Below are 8,668 nucleotides of genomic sequence, written 5' to 3' on the forward strand. Positions count from 1 at the left end.
TATATATACTAGCCAAGTTTGAAGATACTAAATCTACCTACTTCTATGCGGTCTTAAAGAATTACAAGGTTCGGTAGCTATTGTTTCTTGGCCAGTTTGAGAAAACATGATGATGCGTGTATTTGTGTTTCCAAAATAACGTAAAAGTAAAAAAGAAAAGATGCATAAAACTGGGGAGAGAGAACAGTGTTTTGCGTGCACTTGATGGCATTTGAATGTGGTCCCTTCATGACCTATATTTACCGAAATACTTAGAAAACCGGAGCCGCGAAGCGATTGCTCTTTTTAATATCTTTGGGGCTTAGACGATAATTAGAGGTCGTCGAAACACGCGGTATAAAATTATTGTTTTCGCATATTTGCATAATGTCCTTATGCACGAACATGCAGCCAAATCTAACGATAATCACGAGGGAACTTATACGCTCTTGATATTATAACTAACGACATTTTAACTTGGCCACCTTCTAAAATGCGGCCACGGATGATGAGCAGGTAGAAAACGATAAATCTTTTTCCCGAAGAGCATATCATAATTTTTGTCTAAGATCTGCACAAAATACGCCCAAATTATCCAACAGAAAAGTCGATGAACTTTGAACAGTTTTGGATAAAACAGAAATAGTTCTGGTCATTAAATAATTTGGTGTACATCTATACCTACATCCTATATACATTCAAAAACAATGATGAATAAATTGGTCATTCGTTTTTAGTATATTGCATTAATAAGAGTTTAACTTTTGAGACCAAACACAGCCCGCTTAAGCAAGAATTGACCAATCAGAGAGACTGAACATTTTTATCTTGGGTTGGGATAGATCGTTTGCCATAATTTATATTATCTTGCGAACAAGAATACATCAGAATCATCGGACTGTTACAATTTGTGTCGTTTGTTGATATATCTGTTACCGGAAATGTATGATATCTAGCAATTGCATACATTTTCATTTCATTTCCTAAGAAATGTATAAAATATTATTTATAAGATATTTTAATACACACATATCCTAGGAATTGTATGAAATTACGATATTGGACTAGGAAATGTGTCTAAGATAATTTATTTCACACTTTTCAGGGCGATTTTATGAATTATATACATTTCCTAGGACAATGACGGATTACACATATTTCTGTTAACAAATCAATTAACAATAACTAATTAGTATGATTTGAAGACTCGTAGTGCTTATAAAACTTATTGACAGTTTCAAATTTTTCAACCCTATCGTTGAAAATCCGCCAGCCAAGAATCAAAATTTTATCAATGTTTAAACGACCTTTTGAACGGTATCCAGCAAATCACTAACCAGTGCATCTCTCTATTTCACACAACAATGAAATGCTCTGTATTTTAACGGGGAAAAAATGGAATAAACTGATCAACCTTTCTGCGCAATATCGGGTAGGACGTAGATATGTTTAAACAAACCGTGCGGTTGTTTTTCTTTTGTTTTAACCCGAGGTACATATAAGAACATAATCTGTCGTTAAGTTAGTGCTCGTGCGATTCTTTGAACATTTTACGACTTAACCACGTACGTGACCGCTCAAAGGTTGTGGAACAAATAATTATGATCGTGTCGAAGTCGAGAATCAAAACGAGAAATGACTACGCACAGTGGCGTGTTATATGCGAGAAAAAAAAAACAAAAAATTTTCGACATTCATCTTTCATCTTCTTCAGCTTCCTTATTTTTATTGCTATGACTTCAAAATAATATCGCAAAACAATGCAAAACTAATAATAATAATTTATTTTTCAGAGCGTACCTATCTCTCGTAAAAAAAACTATACCGATGAGATATTAGAACTATATATTGGTCACTTTATTGTAAGACAGTTAGAATACCGGATTGTATTTATTATTTATGTGTTTGATATATAACTTAAAAAAATATTTTTAACAGTAATGAGCATTTTCTCATCATAAAATCGTCAGTCCTAAGCCAAGTTGATGAACACGCACCTCCACGTCTTCCTATTCTGACCTAATCTTCGCACTTTTCCAAAACTAGAACAATCCACATCCTTCACTATTTGCGAACAGTAATCTAATCTTGGACTACCTCTACTACTCTTCTTAACTCCTGTTTCTGCCACTAATATGTCTCTGACTAGACCTTCATGCATGAGAATTTCTAAATTAACCGTTTGCAAGCATAGAAGTGACTTCTTTTTATTGAAGGCGACTTGACTCCTGTTTTATATCATCCATTCTGAGCTGTCTGACTTCATAAATACCAATAATCGGCCATTTCTTCTAAATTTTCGTGCCCTCTTTATATTCGCTACTTCCCTACATTTTCCTCACTTGCATACCAGTATTTTACGAAGAAAAGATCTCTTCAACTTCCTAAAGACTAAGGAGGGGATTCCGCCCTATCCTCTGTATAAATCGAAGGATTGCCCGTCCACCAATATCAGTTGTTGATGGAAATGAAATTTTTATGGGATTTATCGTCATCATAGGGTCGTCAGACTCTTTCCCTAAAACTACATCTATAATCCTAGATCCTTAACTATTTGTGAGCAGTAATCTAAACTAGTAACTGATTTTCAGTATTTAGGAAACCAGATAATTCATGATGGATAGAACAGTAGAGTAAAAAACTGAGGATAGCGCAGGGTTAAGTCGCCTTTAACAAAGAGAAGACACTTCTTTGCTCGCCAGCAGTTAATTTATAAATTCGAAAAAAAGTAGGCGAGATAGGTTAGTAGGACCCTTTCTTAAGCATGAAAGGTTAGTTAGAGACATATTAGAAGCGGAAACAGGGGTTAGAGGAGTAGAGGTAGACCTAGATTACTGGTCTCAAATAATTAAGGATATGGGATGATCTAGTTTTAAGTAAATGCGAAAATTGGATTAGGATACGCAAGAGTGGATGTACGTGCGTGTCCAATCAATCTTAGGACTGACGACCTTTAGGTGATGATGAATCTAATCTAGGTCTACCTCTACTCTTCTTATTCAAGTTCAAACTTATTGTTGCATTTAACGATTTTTTCAATAATATTTCAATCAACGACTTAGAAATATGTTGTCTGTCTCCACTTCTCTAATACATACAAATAGTCCAAATATACAGTTAATTGTAAAAGCAAAAAAACTGTTGACATACCCTAGACAAAAATTTTCAGTCTCTCTCCAGTCTCTCAGAGTCTTTCAGCGTCTCTGAGAGCGTCTCTCACTGTCTCTCAGTTATTGCTTAGGTGTTTTTATGGATCTCTCACAATCTCTGTATAAGAGACTCGAACGATAAAATTGTTAATTTAGAGATTCGAGTCTCTCGTTCAGAGGTCCGAGTCTCTCGTTCAGAGAGTCTCTCAGCGACACCAGAGAGACTCGATGAGAGACGGAGACTCGAGTCTCGCTTTCAGAGACTCTCAGAACATTTTTATCTCGGGATGTTACGCCCCTAATGGTGAAAAAGTCACATCAACATGCATCTGATAAATTTCAAGTTGCTTTCTGAATTTCTTAATGATTAAATAATTTTCGCGGCTTGTCCACCAAAATAATCGGGTTTCTGGGTTTTAACACGTTAAAATTTTTATCGCCTGCTTCACGGAAGAACCTTCAGGCCCCTTTAAAACATAATAACTTCCTTCCTTTATTTAATTAATTCCGTTTAATTGTAAAAATTTCTTTTGGAGTGAAATTTGGTAACGCCACTGACTGTGAAGACGTGTGCAGTGGTATATATATATAGTGGTAGAAACGACAACAATGGCAAGCCGAGTGCTCGCCGAACACACACATTACTAATTACAAAGAGCTCGAGAAGTTTTTCACCTGTTGACCCGCCCTATCGCATTGTGTACGGATCTCCCGGGTCGTAATTGAATTCGCCCACGCTTGCTTGCGTTACCTGTAAATGTTGCGTCTTGTATCACCACCGTTCGAGACACGCGGCTCAGTTGCCTGTGCCCGACGTGTGTGTGTCCTATCTCTTGTCTGAGACGGACGCCCAAGGCTCACGCCGGCTTTCATTCTCCTTATCACTTCAGCTTTTACATTTTAACTGTACCCGACGGTGACACAGAAAAGGGTCATTTTCCAATGTAAGTTCACGTATAGGTACATGTGCATTAAAAGATTTTTATCCTTATATCAACATATACAACCAACATATAGGCAGATTTGTTTCCAAGGGGTGAAGGTCTAAACAAAAAGGAAGTAGACGTTTGATTGCAATTTTTTGTAAGATTCACTCACGGTACATACACTACTTCGTGTATGTTCTTGGTTTGTGAGATCAGCTATTGAAGATATGAAATGCATGATGCAATATGGGATCATATATTAAAAAACACAATCTCACAAAAAGTGAATACTGATGGGATTTAGATGTATCAGTATTTTTCCACACAGAATCCAAATATAGGGTTGTTCGGAAAGTCATTTCGTTTTCTTTTGTGGAAATGAAAAACAGTTTTCGTATAATAAACAAATACTTTATTAAATTATATATTGACCGTTCTGGTCCAACACCTTTTGCCATCTTTCTGGTAGTAGCATAATTCCACGCTCATAAAATTTTTGGTCTTTGCTGGCAAAAAACTGATCGAGGAGGTTTTTGACCTCCTCATTTGAGGTGAAGGTTTTACCGTCTAAAAAATTTTGGAGTGACCGGAACAAATAATAATCCGATGGTGCCAGGTCTGGAGAATATGGTGGGTGTAGCATTGTATCCCATTCAAGCTGTAAAAGCTTTTGGCGAGTGACCAAACTTGTGTGAGGTCTCGCGTTGTCTTGGTGAAACACTACACCTTTCCTGTTGATTAGTTCTGACCTTTTCTGTTGAAGTGCATCATTCAGTTTGTCCAGCTGATGACAGTAGACTTCCGAATTAATCGTTGTGTTATCCGGTACAAGCTAAAAAAAAACGATTCCTTTAAAATCCCACCAAACAGACAGCATCACCTTTTTTTGGTGAATATCGGCTTTGGAAATGGTTTGAGCCGGTTCATCTTTTTTGCTCCATGACCTCTTGCGTTTGACGTTGTTGTATACAACCCATTTTTCGTCCCCAGTGATGATGCGCTTCAAAAACGGATCATTTTCGTGACGTTTGAGAAGCGAATCGCAGACGTCAATGCGGCGACACAGATTTCTCTCTGTGAGAACATGGGGAACCCATACATCGAGCTTCGAGGATAATCCCAGGCCTTTCAAGTGGTCATAAACTGTTGAATTTGATAAATTTAACCTCAATCCGATCTCACGTGTTGTTATTCGCCGGTTCACATCAACTAATGCCTTTATCGCGTCTTTATCAGCTTCAACCGGCCTTCCCGAACGTGGTGCATCTTCGACATCAAAATTGCCGGATCGAAATTTAGCGAACCAGTTCTGGCACTGGCGTACTGTCAACACACCTTCTCCATACACATCAGTCAATTTCTTTCTGGCTTGAACAGCATTTTTACCCTTTCTGTAGTAAAACAGTAAGATATGTCGAAAATGCTGCTTATCGCTCTCCATATTTAAAAGGGCACCAACCAAAAACTACTGCGTAGAATTAATTGGAATTTTTCACACACAAGCCTTGCTATATGAGTTCTCAAAGCATATAAAAATTATACGGCTTAAATGTGAAGTTGGGTGCAAAAGAATACAAAAGAATACAATTAAATCCTCTGTCGGGAAAAAACGAATTGACCGAACAACCGGATATATCGAAAAAGTCTGTAATTCATTGATTATGTCTGAAGAACCAGAAACATCCTCTACTTATATTAAGATGAAAATAGGAAAAATGATTGTATGAAGGTTAATGAGTTTTAGCAAACGGAACATAACATAATTTTCTACAGCTAAAAACTTTGAACAAAGTGTTGACTACCGCTTACCCAAACAAAAGTGAAAACTCCGTTATACAATATTAAACTACACAGAAATTCTAATAATTGGCAAAAAATCTTGAAGTCCTGAAGTTTTATTAATATGAAAAACTGCAATTCTGTAATGATCTGGTATTACAAAAATTGTCGATTACTACCCTTACCTTGAATTACGAACTTGACTATGGTTTTAATTAAGTTTCATATGCGAATAAAGAAAAGGATGTTTAATCTTGCAATGTTAGAGTTTTATTCTGCTATTGGTTAAGGATACTAAAAATAAAAATTAACAAAGCGTTTGATAGATGTTTACGAAGTTTCAACCAAGCATATGCTCGGCCACTTTCTATTTACATTAGTTAATTTCCTTTAAGTATTTTTTGCTATTTTTGGTGTTACGAAATTGATTTCGACTAATGGTACGTATTTTCGGATGGTACGATGACTGTAGGATTCACTTGAAGTTTGAGCGGTGATCCGAGGGAATGATGACTAGTAAGTAATACGGAAGAGATGGTTGTAGGGGAGTGGACGACTTCTCACATCCGCACCCCGGACTTTCCGTGAAGTCGGCGACTCTACTGTCATACGTGACAATGTACAATCTTTTTCGTTCCATTAATCACGCTAGTGATCGATTAATGAATGACAAGTCAGCCCACGCGCCAAGAGAACGACCGACGATTTTGGGTTTAGGCGCGATGACTTGCATTCGGCTGGGCAGGGTCGAGTCGAGTCGAGTTGAAACCATAAGCTCCAGACTACAATGGCCTAGTGAGAGCCGACACCCAGAGGAAACAGCAAGCAGTGTGTCATTATGAGATGATGGTCGCTATCGTACGACCTACGCTTCCAAAAACCATTGTTTATCCTCCTGTTGTTGCTGTTTGTTGTTTATTGTTTATTGGGGTACAAAGCTGTATTTGGAGTAAGTATGCGCTCTTTAGTACCTACATGATGTTTTGGCAGCAGTATGGTTCCTGGAGTTAGATATACAGGGGCAAATGATTAGTATGCTTAGATTTGCAGATGATATAGCAGTATTAGCATCTAGCAAGGAGGATTTAGAGATAGATTTAAATAAAATGGAAGCGGTACTGACAAAACTGCTGTATGAAAATAAATAAAGGTAAAACAAAAATACTGGTATGTAAGGGAAGAAAACGTAGGAAAAGAGCGAATATAAAGACAGGAGATGGAGAATTAGAAGAAATGGCTGATTTTCAGTATCTACGAAGTCAGATAAGTCAGGACGGAAGGAGTAGCAGGGATATAAAACAAAGGATAGCGCAGGGTCGGGTCGCCTTCAATAAAAAGAAGTCACTTATATGCTCGCAAACGGTTAATTTAGAAATTTGGGAAAGGTTGTTAAAGCTGTAAGAATCCGAAACATGGACGGTGGGCGCTGCGGAAAAGAAAAGGTTAAAAGCGTTAGAAATGTGATGTTACAGGCGAATGATGATGATATCCTGGATAAAGAAGGTTAGAAATGAAGAGGTATCAGAAAGAATGGAGAACAGAGGACTCTATGGAAGTCAATAAGAAATAGGCGAGATAGGTTGGTTATCAGTGATGAAAGTCTAGTCAGAGACATTAGAGGCAGAAATAAGAGAGTTAAGAGGAGTAGAAGTAGACCTAGATTAGATTACTGTCCGCAAATAGTTAAGGATGTGGCTTATTCTAGTTTTGGGGAAATGCGAAGATTAATTCAGCATAGGAAAGAATGGAGGTACGCGACCAGCCTGTCTTAGGACTGACGACCTTACGATGATGATGATGTTCCTCAATTCCTCATTCAAACAGTTTGAGGATAAGTATCTAAACGAAACCGTGCACAATTTCTCTTTGCATGTTTCTATCTTGTACAATCTACTGTGTCCGAGATAACCTCTGGTAGTTCAATGTGGATTTCGAATTCTCCTTTTTGTGAATAACGCTATTCTTAGATGAATGTTTTAAGATATGTATATGTTAACGGAAATATGTGTAATCCGGTCGTTGTATACAATTGCTAGGAAATATACATAAATCCTAAAATCGCTCGGAAATTATATTGGACACATTTCCTAGGAAATCTATACATTTCCTTAATAGCAATAGGAAATACATTACATTCGAAATGGTAATAGGTACGCGGGGATAGCGGAGCAAGGGGAGGGTATTCATTTTATTCACAGAAAGCATTAGTTTTATACATTTCCTAGTACAATATCTAAATTTCATGCAATTCCTAAGAAATGTATACAATTTCTAGGATATGTAATCTTTGAAACAATATTTTATAGATTTCCTGAATAGCGTTGGAATTGTATACAATTCCTAGGTTTCATACATTTCCGGTAACATATATAGGGGAGGCCAGGGCTAGTTGACTATAGGGGTTAGTTGACTAATTGCAAATAGTTTCTCTATTATTTGATAAATGGCAGATTGGGCAGGATATCCATGCATCGACGCGTTAGACTTCTTAGTACACAAGACGCCATAGATGTATTTCACATAGTGTTCTTGTGAGAAGAGTTAATCTTAAATCATCGGCGGTAAGTAAGTATTTTAATTCTGTTTATTTATTTTGTACTGTAGGAGTAATTATTGTCTATGCATGTACACTAGTATTTTTGTAAAAGTTTTGCTTCTTAGCTTTAATTGTCTATGTTTATTTCTGATACTATCCATCAACTGTGGATGTACGACCTCCGCGAATTCAAAATGGCTGGACGGGGTTTCTTGACCTAGCTTCATCGGGGTTAAATGACTTATTAGTCAACTAACCCCAAGTGTATTTCTCAACTTATTTCGACATTTAAACAACAA

The sequence above is a fragment of the Agrilus planipennis genome, unplaced genomic scaffold (assembly GCF_000699045.2).
Source record: "Agrilus planipennis isolate EAB-ADULT unplaced genomic scaffold, Apla_2.0 scaffold105, whole genome shotgun sequence".
Lineage (NCBI taxonomy): Eukaryota > Metazoa > Arthropoda > Insecta > Coleoptera > Buprestidae > Agrilus > Agrilus planipennis.